Genomic DNA, 22902 nt, shown 5'->3' with positions numbered 1-22902 from the left:
CAGTTTGAACCAGTTGCTGATACAGGAGGCCAAAAAGCTTCATTGGTTCATGAGGCTTCATTTTGCCCACCGCCGCCGCCACCACCACCACCACAACAACACAGAGTAACGTAAACGAACAGGCAGTGAAGGAAATGTTGACAAACACACAGTGAATAAAGCAGCAACAGTAACTGTCTTTCCTGACAAATTGCTTTGAACAAATAATCAGGGGAGAGCGTTAAAATTAATGGTTAAATTATTGACACAGACATTTATATCATTAGTCTGGCGTTATAAGTGATTTGCCTCAGGTGCACTGTGGAGTGCGTACGACTGTTTTTAATGCAGGCTAGCTGATGTCGTAGAAATGCGCTAGCCTTGCATTAGCCTAGCGCCACGAATCTCTTCAAACATCAGAACTGCATGAAATACCAAAAAAATATCTCCAGGTATCAGCAACACTCTGGATAACTAGGAAATGAGGCCCTACGTCAAAAATCCTGAAATATCCCTTAAAGCTCGTGCATGACGGCACTTTGGATCCAAAGTAACAACTTTTTGAGTGACACTGCAGGATTATAGAGGCAGTTGTGGTGAACAGGTCTGGGCTCATTCTACACATTAGGACATGGCTGGAACATGTAGGGGGAGGAAAATATTTAGTTTCAACATTTTTAAATTATGTGTAGTTCCTTTAATAGAAGTTCATTCAAATACAAACCAGTAAAAAAAACAAAAAAACAACACAATTTACAAAGCTAAAAGGTTTTCAATATTACAAGGTATCGTCCAATCAGCAATGACTTCATTCCTCTTGCCCTCTCACAAATCTCTTAACAAAGTCTTGAAATTTGTTCATGATACATTTCATCATTATTATTTTCAAAAAATAAGGATATTTCGTGAATCCCATAAGGCCTCTTTCACACAGTTTATTATGATCCATCATTTGTCCTTTATACAGGTATTTTCTCCTTGCATGTAGCCATAAATTATGTAAAAAATGTATTGTTTTGTCGCTCCCACATCTGGGTCTTGAGCATCTCGGGCTCGTTGTACATGGCCTCCCATAAAGAAAAGATCTTGTTGGTTAGCAGTTACAGTGCCTCTCAAAAGAACTAATACATCTTGAACCTTTGCACATTTTGTCATGTTTACAACCATAAACATTACAAATGCAGCCTGGCCCTGCAGGCTTTGGCATGTGTGTCTTTTTAAACAGGTCTCTGACTCTATCCTGTGTAATCACTATTCTCCTTTCATCCAGAGTCAGAGACACTTGCCGTTCTAACACTTTTGCACAATTTCCCTGTGTTCGTTAAACAGGAACTTCTTATTGACATTCTCCCATATTCTTTTACATTTTTCCTCAGGGAATGCACCTATAGGTGTCATTTCAATGAGCTGTGGGGCAAGACAGGCCTCCACCTTTTTTCTTTCGAGGTGGCCTCCCCCTCCAGCCACTTTTTTCAGAAAAGACAGTGCTCTGGCATATCCATGGTGCTTTCTTCGTATGAGGGATTCCTGAAGGTGCATTTACACTGAACACGGATTGCACAACAGGTGTGGTTGATTCCTGTGTACTTTCAATGTAAATGCGTGCACATGTGCGGGTGATAAGTGGTGGCAGGTGCGTTAGAGCAGTGAGAATCAGCATCAATGCTCACCAGCTGTTCAGAGCGCCATGAACGCTGCGGGAGGAGACAGGAGGGCAAACACACGTTCAGGAAATATTTACACTGCGTTCCAAACTATTATGTAAATGATATTTTTCTACTCAAATGACAGTTAGCATAATTTACAAGCCTTTGACTGTTAGAGGATCATTTGAATGTGATTGAAGAAACCTCCTAATGATTTATTTAAAAAATATATATATATATAACTCAAAATCTACTACTGTTCCAAATTATTATGCAACTCATAGTTTCAATACATTTTAAAAGTTGTAATTAACTAAAAATGGTCATTTGTTGAATTTGCAGCATTAGATAGATGATAGATGATACCTTATTGATCTCACAGATGGAGAAATTACATTCGATGAGAGAGCATCCGGCAGCAGCACCCATTCAGTGCGCACCACTCTTTTTCTTCGAAAGTTACAGAAAAAGTAAAAGCAAGCACATACACACACATTAACACATAACACATTTTTGGATGATACACAGTACGTGAGGAAAGCACGGTGGAAATTTTTCTTCGATACAAAAATGGAGGGGTGGTGGGGGGCTAGTAGTGGTGAGGCGGACTCAGAGAGAGGGGGGTAGGATAGGGGGCGGGACATTCCGTGTTGTGCAGTATGAGGCTTCTCTGCAGAAAAACCTTGAGATGTTTATGTCTGTGTATCAGTGGGATATAGACATTGCACAGGAAAGATAATAGCCCAGCTGCACTCCTGTGTTCCATGGAGGGTGAAAATTATTCAGATTTTAGCTTTTAGTAAATCAATGTGATTTTTCACCGATCTTCAACATTATTCAGACATCCGCAGCAGGTAATGGCCTTCTCAGTCCATCCAAAGTTCTGCAAAGCCCCGAAATCTGTCCCTAGACCTCCCGAGACGCCTCCCCTGACTTTGCCAAGATGTAATCCATCCTCCGTATTCCTTCCTCGTAACGAGAAGAAAGGTCCTTAAACAGTTCCTCACTTTTCGCTACTTTCCATTGTAACTCCATCACGCTGGCGCTTACCGCTTCAAAACGTTCCTTAATTTCGGTTGACAGCCGCGGGGTCTCCTTTTTTGCTGCCAATTTGCCAACTTTGCGATAAATCAGGGCAACTCCTAGTCCAATAAGCAGGTACCCTGTTACCATAAGCCCAAAAAGATAGATGTCTTCAACATCTTCCACAGAGAGGGGGGCCAGACATACAACCTTCCACTTGTTCCAAGAGTCGATCCCATACCCGGCCGGAAATGTCTCTGGACAAGTAGGCTCCCCCACTGCCCCATTTCTTTGTGAAAAAATCTTGTCAGTTGCGTTGAGAGACCAGCTGATCGATTCCATGGTTAACCGGTTTAGGAGCACAGCGAGCAGGGAGTCCAGAGAAAAAATTAAGATAAGTCAGACAAGACACTAGCAGCAGCAGATAAAAGCGGGGGCAGGAGAAGTCAGAAAACACGTCCGCTCTCGACAGAGGACAGGCAAGAAAAAAAAAGGTCATATTTACTGAAATCAAAAGCTATTTCAAGCAAAATCATCTTAACAGATCAAGTTACATTTCAACATAGGACCATTATTTGATAGCAGCTTCAAAAGGTTGAAGTCAGGGTGGGATGGGGTCCACATCATGAGTTTGTCTCCTTTTATGCCCATTGTCATGCATGAAGATGATTGTGTTGTGTGTGAGGGAAAGCAAAGCTCTTCTTTTTGTACCATAGATGAAAGTGGTCAGTCAGAAACTCCACATTTTTCAGAGGTAATTTTCACACTTAAAGCAGCCGACCAGCTCTGATTCCAACCATGATTCTGGCCCTAAACATGACTCCGCCCCCTCCTTCCTGACATCACAGCCTTGTTGGGACATGGTGGACATTCACCAACCATCCACTACTCCATCCATCTGACCATCCAGGGTTACACGGCACTCATCAGTGAACAAGACTGTTCGAAAATGGTCAGCATTCAATTAACAGTTTAGGGGAGGCCGGACAGAAGGCACCAGCAGCTTCAGATACCTGTTTACTGCTTTGTAGCAGCTGTTCTATTAATCTGATGTATTTGTCTGGCAGAAACCGTCCTCATTGTGCCTTTATCTGCACAAACCCGTGTGTGCTCTGAATCAGCCACAAGTCTCTTAATAGTCCGATAATTACACTTAATCTTTCATGAAATATCGAAAGTTGTCACACCTAGTCCAAGACACTCAACTTCAACACGCTTTTCATCAGCAAAGAGATCCTTTTTCTTTCCCATATTGCTTGAAAATGGTGGTCTAGTTTTTACATGACAACTAATCATCCCAGGTCTGAGATTGATGTCAGTGATTCAAAGAGCCCTGAGGCCTAGTCCACACGTAGCAGGGCATTTATAAATCCGGCCTTCGCCGAGAAAAAAACTTGAGTCCACACAGCCTCGGTGTTTGTAAAAAAAACGGCATCCACACTTAACCTCGTATATGCGGTTTTTCATCATAAATTTTTCAAATCGCTCCACAAGTTTCTGCACAGCACATTATTTTTAAAGCAGCTGTTTACACTGTAGTCCCAAATTCACCGTTTTAGCTTTACAGACCTGCCCAACAATTGTGAGACGATATATACAAAGGCATTTGCCATTTTTTGTAATCTTTCATAAGATAAATAGGCTCGCACAGCGAGTAACTTTCGAGACCAGACTGACCGCTGACAGACTGACCTGACACATAATAACTCCAACAACGGCAGTAGCGAGGACTGCAGCATTCGTCTCACCATTTCCTCCGGGAGGACGACTTTATCTCAAAGATCTCCTGCAGAAGCGCGTCCCGGTGTTACGCCGCAAACTGCATGACTGCCGAGAAATGCACCCCCGCTGTTATGTTTTCGAGGAACATGTCGGATGGTTATTTGGTGTAAAATAACTGACTTTAAAGTTCTCCTTCACCTGTGGGCTTTGACATGAAGCGGAACTTGAGCTTTAGCAAAAAGCGTTAAAGGATCTATATCATGCTATTTTAGTCATTCCAGAGTTAAGTATAGGCATTTATATGATATATTGTACCTCTACCACTATGGAGCACTCATTTTTGTGATAAATATAAGTGTTTTCTGGAGGTATTTTTCGAACCCGGAAGACACAACGCTTCGATTCAGTTAACTCCGCCCCCTCTCTACGCACTTTACCGTAATATAAATAAACAACAATAAGTGAAATTGCTTCACGATGCAGTTATACGGAGTTGACATCTGCAACACAGCTTGATAAATGGCTAACACACATGCTAATATGCTAACACACAAGCTAACCCGCGTTTGGACTGACTCACCACTCTGGTCCATCGCTGTTTACATTATGGGACTTGCGTTGGTTATAAAAGTTAATCCACTTTGGTTTTGGCGAAGGTTCACCAAACATCCATCAGTGACAGTCACAGAACAACAATATTTTGGCTGATAGTCGCTGAATCCCGGAGAAAAAAACAGCTGAGTGGCCTCTTCCTGAAAAAGGTTGAACTCCGTAGCCAAACTCCGTAGCCAAACGCGCTTCTTTTTCTCCGTGACATTATCGTTAGTTAAGAATAAAGAACATGTGTGTCCAGAGTAAGTAACGAGCTCCATCTTCACAGCTGCAGCGCAAGCATGACATCTGTTCAGACTCTCAAGGCGATGTGTTTGTTTTGGCCACAGCTGACCTGGAAGCACCTCGGGCACATCCTTTTTATTTTTTTTATTTTTTTCTCTTTGTTTCTCTCTTACGACAGAAATAATGAAAACGCTGTTCTACAAATTAAAATCAGGCCGTAAGCATAGAATTAAGACATTACAGACGTCGAGCACTTCTGTTCCGCTGTTACGACACAACTGAACACTCAGTCGTTCACCAGGAGAGGGAGGAGCAGCTGCTCAGAGAGCAGGATTCAGGAGGATTACTGAGAGCTGCGGGAATGAAGCCACAAAACACTCTGGGGGTGTTTTTGATCAGGAAATAGCATAACAACATGGCTAAAAGCTCCAAAAAGTCGATTTTGCATGATGTAGGACCTTTAAAGCCAACACAGTTTGGAGGCGTCAGATGCTGTTTCTGATGTAAACACAGGCCATGCGCCGCACGCTGGCAGTGACGTGGTCGAATACTCCGGTTACCTATGTCCACACTCAAACGCGTAGCCAGAGGATTCCCAAATCTTCACTTTGGCCAGAGTTTTTAGAAACCTTTGTTTTTATCGACAGAAAACTCCGGTTTTGTGTGGATGATAGGCCAGATCGTAGGAAAATATCTGTGAGATACTCTGCTACATGTAGATGGGGCCTGAGACACAATACCATCCATGAGTTTCATTGAAAAACGTTTTTATTTACCTTTATGACACTGAATCCAATAATTTGGAAGGAGTGTATAGTAGTGATGCGCGGGTCAGGGTTTTTCTCAACCCACATTTGGAGCAGGTTCTAACCCGACCCGGCCCGCCCCGCAACGTTGTTCTATTTTTACAACCCGCCCCGCCCCGCACCCGCAAGCATTAAAAGTACACGTTACAAGTATGATCCGTATGAACAGCACCGGCGTGTCAGCCCCTCACGCGCTCTCTGTCTCTCCCTCCGAAGAGCGCGGGCAAGAGGGAGAGAGCAGAGATAGGCCTAACGCGAAGTCACACACAGTCGCACATACGGTGGAAAATAGGAGACATGAGCTCCACAAAAGCGTTCTCTGGATCACAAGCTGCAAAACGCTGCTTGTTTTATGAAAATCCGACGTATATTTATGCCAAAAACCTGCTGTAAAGACGACGGAATAAGTTGTGACTGAATTCAATGAATGCGTGTACGGAGGCATAGAGTGCCCGCGACCGGCATTTTTTGACCCGCCCCGACCCGCCCCGCGATCAAAGGAGAATTTCACGACCCGACCCGAACCGCGGGCAGACCGCGGGGTCCACGGTGGAACCCGCAACCCGCGCATCACTAGTGTATAGATCATCTGAATTTATACAACACAACCACCTCTACATCCTAAAGACACACAGCACTTTGTTACATTTTGAGACACTTGAGACACATCTCACCTCTTTCCCTCTCTCAGATATTATTTCAATATGTGTGGGTTTGAGTGTTCAGTACCTGTTAAATGCGCCCATGTTTGTGTTTTCATAAGTTTACTGAAGCGTGTGATTCCTCTGATTCGAATGCCTGGGCTTGGGAAAGGCATTTCAAACCACAGCTGCTGATTGTCATGAATACTTCCTCTTTTCAGTGACAAAGACTTGACTGACAAAGTGAAGAGGTGGTTATGTTGCTCCAAATTCAGATAATCAATCAATTATTCCTGAATGTTTGTTTGGACTCCTCCTGCCTCCTCCCATGCGTTCATATCGCTCTGAACAGCTGGTGGGCGTTGCCGCTGTTTGACACCGCTCCAACGCGTGTGCGCATTGACAATACACAGGAACTGTCCCTGCCGTGTAGGCACCTTTATCCCCTGACCACACAGAAGGACCATATGGCCATCTCTCCTCAAATTTTCAGTAGGAGTCACTATAAGTTACATTCTTGCTACATGATGAGTGCACTTTACTAAGACATTTAGGCCTTGCATATTTATGGAAGCAGCAGTAATGTGCATGTTGAAAAAAACATAACTTTTGGTTACTTCTTTTTCTGGTTATCTTGCGGCTTAATTTGGGTCAGCAGGGAGAGGAGTCAAGGCTCTCTGAATCTAAAAAAAGGCGGGACGGTGACGAGGGTGAAGGCCAAGACCTTTATTGTCTGCTCTGACCTTACCGATCCCTCACTGGAGGCATCCAGAAACCAAAAGACGACTACTAGCTCAACGGTTGACCCCGCCACCGCCTGACTCTCCGGGTGTGGCAGGTGGGAAGGAGGATTGGGGAGGTTTCTCTTCTGAGACCGACAGGTTCACGAGAGCTGGATGAGTTCTATTTGATATGGACTCACCCCGTTTCTGTACGAAGAGTGTTTTTAACCTCTGCACCTTTTAACCTTTTATGGACACTTTTATTGACACATATCCTTTCCGTAGTGCCTCTGGGGGTAACACAAGTGTTAATGTGATGATTGTGGGGTCTTTCATCTCTCCCTGGTGTCTCTGGCCAGAAAAGCACAATTGCAGCTTTACTGCAATTGCAGCTTTACTGCAATTGTGAAAGCCTTTTGCAACAAGCAGAAAATGTATTTCGGAAAGTGCATTCCTACCTCATGGTAGAGGTCCTGAGTCCTGTGTTGTCGTCCGGGATGAGTTGGAAATCTGTGAAACATTACTACACTATATACTTTCTGCTTGTTATCACAGCCCGGCACGATGCACGTAAAAGGCATTGTTCACAAGTTATCGTGCTAAAACTTGACGCTTCTTCAACTGTTCTCTGCTAGCTCTCTACAAGTCACGTAGCTTCTATTGACGGAAGTGAGCGTGGGGAAGTCTTTAGGAGTTACTGCGCGGACGTTTTGCTCCTCGTATCATTACGCCTCACAATATAGTACCCTGAAGAATTATAAAATATATACAAGGTTTTATACTGTTTTTTATTCTTATTACTGTTTAGCTTGACTTAACAAAATGTATGCGAAGTATTCTCAGTTCTTTGTTACAGAGGAAAAGTGTGTGAGCACAGAACCGCCGTGCCCCAAAAGTAAGATAAACAACTGCCTTTCTCCAGAAGGATCCTATCAGTTGCAACATTCCATTGAAGACATAAAATTGGGGGTCGCAGGGCGGAATTACGTGACCAGCAGAAGCACTGGAGCCAATGGAACCAATGAGATTTAGTTTTAGGCTCATGAATATTCCAATGTTTAATGTGATACAAATACTCTGCTTCCTTAGTAAAATCCAGTCTCCTATGGCAATGGACAGCTGGTAGACTCGATGTTAGGGAACTAGGGAAGCAGAGCTCTGTATTAGATGACCTGTTAGGGAAATAAACCTTCGTGATTTAATCTCCTGAATGCGGGTCATCTGTGCTGGTATGTGTTATTCGCTGGTAGTGTAGCGTTGTTTGTCAATAACTCTTCTTCCAGTGTTGAACACGTTTGGTGTTGTCCGCCGTTTGGGTAATTAATTAGGATACAAAACGGGAATAGTGTTTAATAATGTTTATAGTTTAAAGGAAGTGGACAACACAGGAGAAGGAGTGAAAAACTCCTAACTCAACAACCCCTTTTTCTCTGCTTATAAAATCGACATGCTACATTTCTGTGTAAATATATTTCGCATGAAAACACTTCACGTAACTTTATTTAAATAGGGAACACGTGGAAGAGCTTGGTAGCTTCTATCGTGAGCTTTCTTGGAGCTATATGACATGTGGGAGAGGCTGCGTATGTGCTCCGTTTGCCTGGCAGAGCGCACGGACAAAGACCAGACGGGGATATATTAACTCGGCTGAGGTTAGGTAAGAACATATCTCAGTATGTAAAAACGGTGGCCTATTCCTTTAAGGGTAGTGAAGTTACAAGGTAAAGCAAACCTTACTTTAGCCCTAACCTTAACCCTTTCTTGTCTAGGGCCCTTTTCTCAAAATTGCTATACGTGTTTATTGGGGTTTAACTCTTTAGCCTCTACAAGGGGTAGATGACTAATCTTGGTACCAAAATAAAGTTTATCCTTGGGGCTTTTTGTTGCAGTGAAAAATAATCTAAAAAAAATACAGTTTGTCAGTAAAAATGAGTTTGAAACAGAAAAATCAAAATTCCGCCTGAATAAAAAAACACATATTTGCACCTAAAAATGCTGTTTCTCTGTCTGTGATGAAGCAAATAAGAACAGAAATAAAAATATCAATATAATGTGTGGTCCCTGCAGTCAACAAAACACCAGTAGGTCAAAACAGTATTAACATACATGCTTTATATATTTTTTTAAAAGTCCAGGAGGAATATAACTTTATATATTTTTTTAAATATGGATTAATTTTTTTTACAGAAAATAAATATTTTAGCTATAGGGACATATTGGGTCACAAAATTGTATTCCTTGTTTAAAAATGAACACCTTTTTTTTCAAAAACATTACACAATAGAATTTATTTGCCATTGACCATAAAATATGTACAACCAATTACGTGGATTAACCAGGCCAAAAATGTAACTGAACTGACAAAAATGTACACTAAAGTAAAGTAAAAGTGCTTTCGTCTAGGTTGATGGTATTTTTTCCTCTGGAAAAAGTACCATCAACAGAGACAAAGGCACTTTTACTTTAGTTCACAAATGAGGTGCACTCCTCCAAACACCACCACACGGCGGCAGGCGTGGCTATCCTGACAGTTTAGGACTTCTGTCAGGATAGCCACGCCTGCCCATGTGTGCAAACCTTGACCTTGAAATCTGAAAGTCAAATTGTCAGGAAGCGGGGAAAAGTACCATCAACAGAGTCGAAGGCACCACATATTACAGACACCCCTGGGAAGAGTAAAAAAAACATGTCAGGTAAAAAGCTAACATCTTGCTAAAACACCCAATCTCATAACCAGAACCTCAAATAAGAATATTTCAACAAAATACTACAAAATGCTTGTAAGAAAAAAAACACACTCTACAAAGAATTTATTAAATTAAGGACTAAAGAGGCCAAAGGTAGATATACAAAGTATAAGAATAAACTAATTAATATTCTTAGGAAAAGTAAGAAAGAGTACTATAGGAATATTCTAACAGCAAAGAAAGCAAATGTAAAAGGAATATGGAATATACTTAACTCAGTAATAAAAAATTGAGTAAATAAGAAAACCTATCCTGAATATTTTATGGATGATACAACCAAAATTGATGATCGAGAGTCGATGGTTAATTGTTTTAATGAATTCTTTGAGGGTGTTGGACCAAAGCTTGCAGAAAGCATTCCCCAACATGATTGCAAGGATGGTAATGAAACATTAATAGATAGAAATGACTATTCCATGCTGCTCTCCCCTGTAGATGAAAAAGAATTATTGCATATTGTTATGAATTGTAAAAGTAAGCAATCAACAGATTGCAATGACATTGACATACCTCCCACATACCTCTTCAATCTGTCTTTTCAGACTGGTATGGTCCCTAACGCATTAAAAATTGCTAAGGTAATACCACTGCACAAAAATGGAGACAAACATCAATTCACAAACTACAGACCAGTTTCATTATTACCTCAATTCTCGAAAAACTTTTTCATGCTAGACTGGAAGAATTTATAAACAAACACAATTTTTTAACAGACGACCAATCAAAAAGATCCACTGCCTTGGCAGTTTCAGAAGCAATTGAGGAAATTAACAAATCTCTCGATCAAAAAAAGTACACAATGGGTCTATTCATAGACCTCAAAAAAGCATTTGACACCATTGATCATGTGATATTAATAAACAAACTGGAGAGGTATGGGATTCGGGGGGTGGTGCTTGATTGGATCAAGAGCTACTTATATAATAGAAAACAATATGTGAACATGGGTGAGTTGAATTCTGATTATTTAAATGTAACCTGTGGTGTACCTCAGGGCCGGTGTTGTTCATCTTGTATATTAACGACATGTGAAAAGTTTCTTAACTGATCAAATGTATTTTATTTGCTCTATTCAGATAAGAACGTCGACAAGTTATTTGAAACAGTAAGCGCAGAAATGTGCAAATTTAAAAAATGGTTTGATCAGAACAAACTCTCACTCAACCTAAGTAAAACTAAATATATGTTGTTTGGGAACAGAAAAATGAATGAAGCAAAAGTTCAAACCCCCAGAGTGGTTTGTGGCTTCATTCACGCAGCTCTCTAACCTGGCTAATGCCATGCTGCTGAGTGCACTCGAATCATTTCGACCTGCACAACAGCCTGGGGACCATGGCCGAAATTTCACGTGGATTTGGGAACCAATCACAGAACGAGGAGGGACGGCAAGATGTTTATTTATGGATTAAAAAGTTTATTTACGGATCAAACATGACAGCAGCAGACGTGACGCTATTTTTCGATCGAGCTTTAGGCCATCTTCTAAATAGTTTAGCTCGAAAGTTTACAAGCGGGTACGTCATACGTCATCGGATACGATGATACGATTGGCTGTGGCTACGTGCAGACGCATGATAGACGTTCGTAAACACGTAAACCACACCTCTCCTACAAGAAAATGAATTGGTGGTCCCCAGACTAAATATCACTTGTGATTTTAGTCTGGCGTTAGCCAGGCTAGCAGCGGAACGGAAGTGCTCAGCATCTGTAATGTAATGTCTTAATTCTATGCTTACGGCCTGATTTTAATTTGTAAACCACCCTTTTCATAATTTCTGTTGTAAGAAAGAAAGAAATAAAGGAAAAAACAGTCTGAACAGATGTCATGTTTGTGCTGCAGCTGTGAAGATGGAGCTCGTTACCTACTCTGGACACACCTGTTCTTTATTCTTACCTAACGATAATGTCACGGAGAAAAAGAAGCGCGTTTGACTACGTGGACAGGACTATATACAGTCTATGATTCAACCTTCCTAAAGAAGAGGCCACTCCCGTCAGAAGTTTTTTTCTCCGGGATTCAGCGACTATCACCAAAATATTGTTTTTCTGTGATGGATGTTTGGTGAACCTTCGCCAGAATCAAAGTGGATTAACTTTTATAACCAACGCGAGTCCCATAATGTAAACAGCGATGGACCAGAGTGGTGAGTCAATCCAAAAGTGTGTTAGCACATTAGCGTGTGTGTTAGCCATTTATGAAGCTGTGTTGCAGATGTCAACTCCTTATAACTGCATTGTGAAGTATCTCCACTTATTGCTGTTTATTTATATTACGGTAAAGTTGTATGTGCGGAGAGAGGGGGCGGAGTTAACTGAATCGAAGCGTTTTGTCTTCCGGGTTTGAAAAATACCTCCAGAAAACAGTTATATTTATCACATAAATGAGTGCTCAATAGCGGTAGAGGTACAATCATTCATATAAATGCCTATACTTAACTTTGGAATGGCTAAAATAGCATGATATAGATCCTTTAAATATTTTTTGGCTAAAAATAATTGGTTTGTTATTATTTATTTTATGTTATTTATTTTGCTTTTCTGATTTGCTCTGTTTTGTATTGTATTGTATAGTGTTCATAGGGTTCTGTTTTCTCTCATATAGATGTATAAACGGTTAATCGCATGGTCCTTCAAGTTCAGCAACAACCCACAAAAAGAAGACAGCGCGACAAACAAAAAGGCCGCGGGGTCTGTCGCGGAGACTGATTGCAGCTCATAGACCGGTGTTTTTCAGGAAGAGGAAGACTAACAAACCGTCTGCAAGGTAAAAATAAAAATAAAAATTAAAAACTCAATCAACTCAAAAACGCAAGCTGTGTTTCAGCCCTTATACAGCTAACGCTAATGTGTATATTGTCTGTTTATTGTTTTAGACCGCTGACATTATCGCCACCACGTGATGTTTCTCTGTCTGCAAGAGGGGATTCTTTCAACATCCAGACCTTTCTCGTGGACAGTATAGATGGAGACCTCATAGAACCGTGGTATGTTTGAAAAGCTTATCACAGAGTTTTTGCCTGTTTGTATGATACATATAGTATGCTAATGGTTTTTCATGTTTTCATTTTACAGCTCCCCTATTCTACTACAGAACCTTCTGGAACAGCTACCAGGGGTAGAAATAGAAGAAGCACCGCAACGCTGCTCGACACCTGTACCGTTTTATGTACATGACCAGGGTGTACAGACCGCGGCGGACCATGATCAACAGCCTGAGCTGCATGTTTTGATGCATAACGTGCTCCGCGACCAAGATGAGTTAACACGACAATTGTATATGTACAATCAGCATTGTTTACAGTTGGAGGACCAACTCAAACAATCGCAAACAGATTTGCGTGTGTACATGCAGCAGAGCGATTTGCTCAACTCTGAGACACACCAACTGAGGCATCTCCTGCATGAGTCGTTAAAAGAGCGCCGGCTGCTGAAAAAGCATGTCTTGCAGCTCCTGTTCAGACAGACACACTATCGGTCTGTCTGTGATGCTTACATTGGTTCTGCACTGAACAAGCAGATAAAAGTTTATGTCGAGTACTTTACCAGTCTTATAGACACCGTAGCTATTGCCGTAGACATTGTAAGAAGTTCTGGCGAAAGCAATACATCTATCTAGCAACTTTTGGTTTTGTAAACGCTGTCATTATGGACGGCCCCCCAGCTAATAAACAGAGATACAATCTTTCTGATTTGAAAGAGGTATGTGGTAAATTTGTTGATACATTTAAGTTGTTTGCAAATGTTCTGACGATGTCAAGAGACGAACAACATGCGTCACCCGCTACAAGTGGCGATGATTTTGTGTCTGACAACTATGTAATTGATTCCCTATTAAATAATGATCGACTTGATCATAATGTTTATGACATCTCTGATTCCGAATGATGCTCTGTCGATCTTGAAAATGTTCTAACATCACACAACACTGTACAGCATGTTCAAACGCCTACTTCGTCAAATGCTAACGTTAAAGGATCTATATCATGCTATTTTAGCCATTCCAAAGTTAAGTAGAGGCATTTATATGATATATTGTACCTCTACCACTATGGAGCACTCATTTTTGTGTTAAATATAAGTGTTTTCTGGAGGTATTTTTCGAACCCAGAAGACACAACGCTTTGATTCAGTTAACTCCGCCCCCTCTCTCCGCACATACAACTTTACCGTAATATAAATAAACAGCAATAAGTGAAATTGCTTCACGATGCAGTTATAAGGAGTTGACATCTGCAACACAGCTTCATAAATGGCTAACACACATGCTAATATGCTAACACACAAGCTAACACGCGATTGGATTGACTCACCGCTCTGGTCCATCGCTGTTTACATTATGGGACTTGCGTTGGTTATAAAAGTGAATCCACTCTGATTCTGGCGAAGGTTCACCAAACATCCATCAGAGACAGTCACAGAAAAACAATATTTTGGTGATAGTCGCTGAATCCCGGAGAAAAGAAACAGCTAGAGTGGCCTCTTCTTGAAAAAGGTTGAATAAACTCCCGTCCTCGTAGCCTAACGCGCTTCTTTTTCTCTGTGACATGATCGTTAGGTAAGAATAAAGAACAGGTGTGTCCAGTTATAACGAGCTCCATCTTCACAGCTGCAGCGCAAACATGACTGATCTGTTCAGACGGGATGTGTTTGTTTTGGCCTCAGCTGACCTGGAAGTACCACGGGCACATCATTTATTATTATTATTATTTTTTTTCTCTTTGTTTCTCTCTTACGACAGAAATAATGAAAAGGCTATTTTACAAAATCACGCTGTAAGGCATTACGTCGAGCACTTCTTACGACACAACTGAGCAGGTCAGTCGTTCAGCAGGAGAGGGAGGCGCAGCTGCTCAGAGAGCAGGATTCAGGATGATTGCGAAGAGCTGCGTGAATGAAGCCACAAACCACTCTGGGGGTGTTTTTAATAAGGAAATAGCATAACAACATGGCTAAAAGCTCCAAAAAGTCGATTTTGCATGATATAGGACCTTTAATTTAAACGATGAAATATCAGACTCACAGTTAAACAATCGATCTTGAACACGTTGTAACAAACACATACCTCAGCCCAATCCCACAACATCTACCACCATCACACAACACTGTACAGCATGTTCAAACGCCTACTTCGTCAGATGCTAACGTTAATCCAAACCTTACATCGCAAGTAGGCGGTGGAAAGTCCATAGGCAAAATTAGGACCAGACGCATAGACGATTATAATGCGCTAGTATTACATCAGAATGTTGACTTCAGGGAAATGGACCTAACTATACCCTCATCGGTTCCAGATAGGGTGCATGAACATTTAACAAATGTTATTGAACACGCTATCGATGTGTCATAACCGGGGGGTTCTTTCAATGTTGTATCAAGAGGCCCTTCTCTTGCGTCCGATGTGCAGGTCTTATTGGACGAAAACAAGGATTACAGTACCAATGTTTTTTTAAATGAGGTTATGCAGGTTCTTCAAAGCAATGACGAATCAATGTCAGACTCACAATTAGAATTTATAGTGACGATAGCACAAAGTCAAAGGGGCGGCGCACGACTTAAACTTGGTGAAGTACCATATGACGAAATTCTTCACAAAAAAGTGAAACACCTATTCAATCCAAAAACTTATCACAACAACTTATGTTTTAGTCTATGCCTTGTCCATGCTCTAGACACGTCTATGAGTCCCGAAAATAAATTAGAAAAAGCGAAGCAGCTCCACACATCAGCCAATCTGTCATGCAACATGCCTGTGTCGTTTAACGATGTCTCGAAATTTGAAAACCATCTAGGTATGAAAATTGTAATCTTTCCCCACGGGGAACGGCGTAAGCGTCTGCAGCGTTTTGAAACTCATAATGAACCTAATGTGAAAACCGTGGCGCTGTACTTGCACAATAACCATTATTATTTAATTGAAAACTTCAATGTTTTTTTTTGGCTGCAGTTATCACTGTAAATTATGTTTAAATACACTGCTCACAAAAACTTAGGGCACACTCAAAAAACACATCCTAAATGTCAATCAATTCGATTTTTCGGATGAAAATCTTTATTCATAGTGTAGGGCAATGTGTTGAGAACAAAATAACATAAGAATGATAAATGGAAATCAAATTCTCAGCCCCTGGAGGTCTGGATCCAAAATTATAGTCAAAATCAAAGTGACATATCAGGTCACTGGTTGATCCAGATTCTGTAGAAATTCCTCCAAACGAGTCTGTATCATCCTCAGTAGTGTGTGTGGCCTCCACGTGCCTGAATGCACTCCCTACAACGCCTGGGCATGCTCCTGATGAGACCACGGATGTCCTCCTGAGGGATCTCCTCCCAGACCTGGACTAGAGCATCAGTCAGCTCCTGGACAGTCTGTGGTGCGACATGATGTCCCAGATGTGCTCTATTGGATTTAAGTCTGGGGAACGAGCAGGCCAGTCCATAACATCAATACCTTCATCATGCAGGACTTGCTGACACACTCTTGCCACATGTGGCCTGGCATTATCAGGCATCAGAAGGAACCCAGGGCCCACAGCACCAGCATATGGTCTTACAATAGGTCTGAGGATCTCGTCCCAGTCCCCAATGCCAGTCAGGGAACCTCTGGCTCGCACATGGAGGGCTGTGCGGCCCTTCAATGAAATGCCTCCCCAGAGTTCTCCAGGGCGTCTCCAGACTCTGTCACATCTGTCACATGTGCTCAGGTGAACCTGCTCTCATCCGTGAAGAGCACAGGGCACCATTGGCAAATCTGCCAATCGCTGTGTTCTCGGGGAAATGCCATTCGGGCTGCACGGTGTTGGGCAGTAAGCACCGGCCCAACCTGTGGACGTCGGGCCCTCACACCCCCCTCATGGAGTCGGTTTCTGACCGTTTGAGGACCAACATGCACATTTGTGGCCCTCTGGAGGTCATTCTGTAGGGCTCGGGCAGTGCTTCTCCTGTTTCTCCGTGCACAAATGAGCAGATAGCAGTCCTGCTGCTGGGTTGTTGACCTCGGTCGCCCCCCCCCCCCCAGGTCTCCTGGTGTACTGGCCTGTCTCCTGGTATCTCCTCCATGCTCTGGACACTGCGCTGGGAGACACAGCAAACCTTCTTGCCACAGCACGAATGGACTTGCCATTTTGGATGAGCATCACTCCCTGAGCAGCTTCTGTGGGTTGTAGATGCTCCTCATGATACCTCTAGTGGTGAGAACACTGGACAAATGCAAAAGTGTCCCAAAAATACGGTACAAAGGATGAAGACAGGGATAATGGTCTGTGGTCACCACCTGCAAAACCATTCCTCTTTTGGAGTGATCTGGCTAATTGCCTCTCATTTCCACCTGTTGCCTGTTTAATTTCCACAACACCAGGTGAAACTGATTCACAATAAGCGTGGCTTCCTGACTGGACAGTCTGATATCCCAGAAATTTGACTGACTTGGAGTTACATTGTGTTTTTTGAGTGTGCCCTAAGTTTTTGTGAGCAGTGTACATATAACGAGCCTCTGAAGCACAAGTGCGAGTTTTTATGTAAGGTGTGTTATTCCATATGCGGTAAAGCCGGCCCTACAATAAAGTGTCTCGACTGTAAGCGCATTTGCCGTTCACAGCGCTGTTACGAACTGCACAAACAAGCGGAAACAGTCCATAATAGAGTGCCGGGTGAGTCTCTTAAATATTGTGAGCAATGCTGTGCGATTTACACAGTTACAAAAAACAGACATGTTTGCGTAAAGACAAAATGTGAACATTGTAAAGAGCTGATAATACACTCTAAAGCAACACATCAGTGTTATATCCAGCCTGTCAAACCACAAACTCCTACAAATAAATACATCTATTATGATTTTTAAACAAGATACCACGATGATAAACACGAGGCCGTTCTAGTGTGTGCTATCGACGACACCGGATGTATTCATAGTTTGGAATCTTTAGACTGTGTACACAAATTCGTCAAACATTTCAGAAACCCAAAGTACAGGGGTTATACATTTATAGCCCATAACGCTGCAGGGTTTGACAATTATCTGGTTCTGGAATACTTTGTTCACCAAGCATTGTCTATAGACGTTACGGCAAAGAGTACAATCAGCGATGGATTGATTCTTTCAGTTTCTTGCCAATGCGTCTTGCAAATCTTCCGAGCGCTTTAGGGTTTGACGATGTGTCTGGTCAGGGTGCAATGCATTGCAACTAGGTAAAACTGTTTAAGTGCACTAACAGCAGAGATGTGCTGTAACAACAACATTAATGCGCATCAAATCTTGCTCTGGTATTTTAAGTCACAGCAAGTAACATTTCACTGAAGTAGATTACAAATCATGTAGACCAATGTTTTTCTGAACATACTTAAACATAGTTAAAAATAACTCTCTGCTGTGAGAGACTACCTCTCCTAAGAGACAAAAGTTGACTAAAGACAATCACATATCATATGTACAGTCATCAACCAAATACATTCTTTGATTACCCACTTAAAAAATAATCATAAATCATATAATTCAAAATGTAAAGCAGTGTGCCTTTAAAGTTCTGTTCATTACATTTGCAACTTGAGATTAGTATTTAGAAAGAGCAACATGTCAACATTTTTTGCTTTAAGGCGATTTCGTCTTTGGCTAACTGCTTCACCAGCTTTGGAGAACAACCCTTCTGCTGGAACGGATGTCGCCACAGTTCCCAGGTATTTTTGCCACTTGATTCAACAGTGGAAATGTCTCTTCAGTCCGTTTCCGCCACAGCAAGGGATCATCATCTCTTGATTGGATATGATTTATGTTTAGATCGGAAACGTGTTGTCCTGACGCTTGGCAGCCTCCTGCATCTTTTTTTCTCATCACCAAGATCTACTTAAATCTACAGAAATGCTTCAGAGTCTTCATATTTGAGGAGCCTCAGATCACGCAGCATCTCACATTTGTTGGAAAGAGTTTGGGAATAAAACTATTTTAACAGTTTGTGAACACATTTCTGCTTCTCCCACACACCACACAGAGTCTCGGAGCAAGAAGTTCTTGATGGGTCGCGTCAGTGCACTAAAAATGGTGGTACTGCAGAGGCGTCTACACTTGTTTCAAAATCTACCTATATAAGTACCCAATTCTTTTTTTAAACAGTTGGACTCCATATTTTTTTTCATTTGTGTGGTTTAATAAGCCTGCACGTATTTTAAAAGCACATATCTGTAAACCAGTGTGCAGGGGAAGGCTGGGTTTGCCTGCTTTTAGGCATTATTATTGGGCCGGTAACGCAAGAGCACTTGTCTTTTGGCAACTAGGTCTCCCTGACGATACTCAGTCCGTTACCATCCCAAGTTGGTTGAAAATTGAATCAGTAATTGCCCAGCCTAATCTTTGTACCTTTCTTCTTAAAGATTTAACCAGTCCCTGGTTAAATAGGTAAAAAATCAAATAAAGAAAAAATTGGGACTAACCAATATATCAATTTATACCCCTCTGGTAAGCTTTTTTTTTTAAGCCTTCACTTATAGACCAGACCTTCCAAGGCTGGAGAAAGAGAGGACTGAGCAGCATTGACAGTTTTTACATAAACAAATTAGCCTCTTTCTCTCAGTTACAGTCAAAATATTCTCTTCCACACTCACATTTCTTTCGATATCTACAAGTTCAACATTGTTTACAACAAAATATTCCAAATTATACAGCTACACCAAATAACCAAACTTTCTTTGATCTTCTTCATTCTAATCCAACCTCTAAACAACTGATAACACGCTTTGTAAATGTCTTTACAGAACCAACATTGGCCTGTGAACCTGGAGGAGGAGCTGCAGGGGACGATGGAGACCTTGCCCTCCACACAAGAAGAGTCCTCCATCCAGGGAGGCATCTTCCGGCCTCTGGAGGAATGTCTGGACCTCCTCCTGAACAATGCCCAGTTCCCCAAGAGGCCTTTATCTGAATCATCCTCTGAGAGCTTCCCAGTCTCAGAGAAGAGGGGAAAGGTCGAGGGCCTCTCAGAAGAAAGTTCTGAAGAAGAGGCCCGAGTCTTCCCCTCAGATTCACCCAATGAGGTCTCATTTCTCACGATTGCTCAGCAATCAACCCCTCGGCCAATGCCGTTAAAGAACAAAAGGAGGGGGAAGAAGGCAAAAGCCCCTCCACTCCCTCCCATGAGTGAGAAGGCAGAGCCTTGTTCACAAGGTCCCGGATAAATGGCCCTTTTTAATTGTGTTTTAGTTTCTTTTATTGTGTTGTTTGTAACCTTTTATGTCTTTTAAAATGTCATACTTGATTTTAACCATACTCATGTCGATCACACTCTCTACCATCAATGTGAGAAGTGTGAAGTCGAGAGTTAGAGCACAAAGTATTTTAACCTGTCTTAACTCTTTTAACTCGGATGTGTTTTTATTGCAAGAATGTGGCCTACCGTTTTTAAAACACTACAGGGACTGGGAGGGACTCTGGCCACTCCCATCCATTTGGAGCGGATCCAATGAAAATAAAAATGATGGAGTGGCCATTTTAATCAAAAACCCCCTGGTGGTGGTGAAGGGCAGCACTGTGGTGAGAGACGGACGGGCACTTTTAATACATCTGGGTTTTATGGGACAGGATTTTAAGCTTTTAAATATTTATGGTTTTAACGACAAACGAGCTCGGTATGACCTTTTAGAAGACCTGCAGTCCCACATGCTCGGCACAATGCCTTTTATTTTAGCAGGTGATTTTAACTGTATTTTAACTAAGAAAGACAGGAGAAGAGTAGGGGATTTTAATCTAGACAAGACGTCGGTTTTATTGCAGGGTTTGTGTAGGGATTTTAAACTACAGGACTGTTTTAAAACCATGCATCCCAGAGAGGAGGGCTTCACTTGGTTCAGTGGTGACGGCACCAGAGTCTCTCGCATTGACTACGTTTTTACCAGGGACTGCCCACCCACCGATGCTAGATTGACCCCTGTCTTCTTTTCCGATCACCTGATGCTATCCTGCACCCTTTCACTGTCCTCTGGTGTGACTGTAGGAAGTGGTCTGTGGAAGCTCAACTGCTCCCTGCTAAGTGATGCTGACGTAGTTGGTCAGTACAGGGAGCTATACAAGGAGTGGCAGACCCTTCAGGACTTGCATGAGACACGAGCGCACTGGTGGGAGATGGTGAAGGTAAGGACTAAATCCTTTTTTAGATGGGCAGGGAAAAAGAAAAAGATGAAGGAAAATAGGAGCATGTTGGGACTGCAGAAGCGTTTACAAAGGTATTTTAATTTAAACCAAAATGGGTTTGATTTTAATGATGAAATAAAAGAAGTCAAAAGAGAAATGTCGGTTTTAGCAGAAATTAAAAGTAAAGGGGTGATTTTAAGAGCAAGAGAAAAAGAGCTGGAGGAAGGGGAAAAGTGTACAAGGTACTTTTTTAGGAAGATTTTAAATAAAAACAAAGTGTTTTTAAAATTAAAGAAGGAAAACGGGGAACTCACCAACTCAAATGAAGAAAATGAGGAAACCGTTTTTAACTTTTACCAAAACTTGTACAGCACAAAATACATTTTACCCGACCCTTTAAATCACATTTTAGAATCCATTGAAAACATTTTAACAGACAGTTCGGTTTTATCCCAAAATTTTAGCCTTTTAGACCTCACACGACTTTTAAGGACTTTTAAAAAGGGCAAATCCCCGGGGGCCGACGGGCTCCCGGTGGAGTTTTATCTGACTTTTTGGGACATTTTAGCACCGGATTTACGGACTGTTTTTATGGATTTTGAAAGACTAGGCCGACTACCAGACAGTTTCAGGTTAGGGATAGTGACGCTTCTCCCCAAAGACAAGGACAAGACGGGCTTGACTAACTGGAGACCGATCACGCTTTTAAACCTGGACTGCAAACTTTTTAGTAAGATTTTAGCTTCACGTCTGTCCATGGTTTTAAAGGGGTTGATTCACCCGGATCAAGCCTGTGCCGTCCCCGGGAGGAAGATCACCGACAGCCTCGTACTGATCCGAGACACCATCTGTTATGCGAGAGACAGAAACATTCGGCTAGTAGTCCTAAATTTAGATTTTGAGAAGGCTTTCGATCGGGTCTCGCACCAGTACCTTTTTGAGGTACTGCGAAAAGTGGGTTTGCCTGATCGGTTTATAGCGTGGGTGGGACTGCTATACCGAGGGATCAGCAGCAGATTCATGGTTAACGGGCATCTTACAAAAGCAGTGCCAATCAACTGCGGTGTCCGTCAGGGTTGTCCGTTATCTGCCCTCCTGTACATCCTCTGCATCGAACCCCTGGCACAGGTCTTGAGAAGGGACCAACGAATCAGGGGGGTGGGCATCCCGGGTGGGGGGGGGCTCACCGCCAAGTGCGTTTTTTTAACATGGACGACGTGAATGTTTTATGTACCGACCTTTTATCTGTGAACAGGACACTTGACTTGATGGACTGGTTTGGACTGGCCTCTGGGTCTAAACTGAACCGCTCTAAGACCCAAGCCCAATTTTATGGACCATGGACCCCCGACGAGACAGCTGGACTCCCCCTAACGGTGACCGAAGGACAGAAAATACTGGGAATCAGGTTTGACCGGGAGGGGGGCGGGAGTTCAAATTGGGCTGACCTAATAGGGAAAGTTAGAAAGCGATTAGGGCTCTGGACTTTTAGAGGACTGACCATGGAAGGGAAGGTTTTAATCATCAAGTCAATGATTTTACCCTTGTTTTTACTGATTTGTTCTGTTTTTATTCCTCCAAGGATGGTGCTTTTAACGGTGGAGAGGGCGATATTTTATTTTATCTGGGGATCCAAATGGGAACGGCTGAGGAGGGAAATAATGAA

The sequence above is a fragment of the Gobius niger genome (assembly GCF_951799975.1).
Source record: "Gobius niger genome assembly, chromosome: 4".
Classification (NCBI taxonomy): Eukaryota; Metazoa; Chordata; class Actinopteri; order Gobiiformes; family Gobiidae; genus Gobius; species Gobius niger.
The sequence above is the reverse complement of the archived record's forward strand: the minus strand, read 5'-3'. Positions refer to the sequence as shown.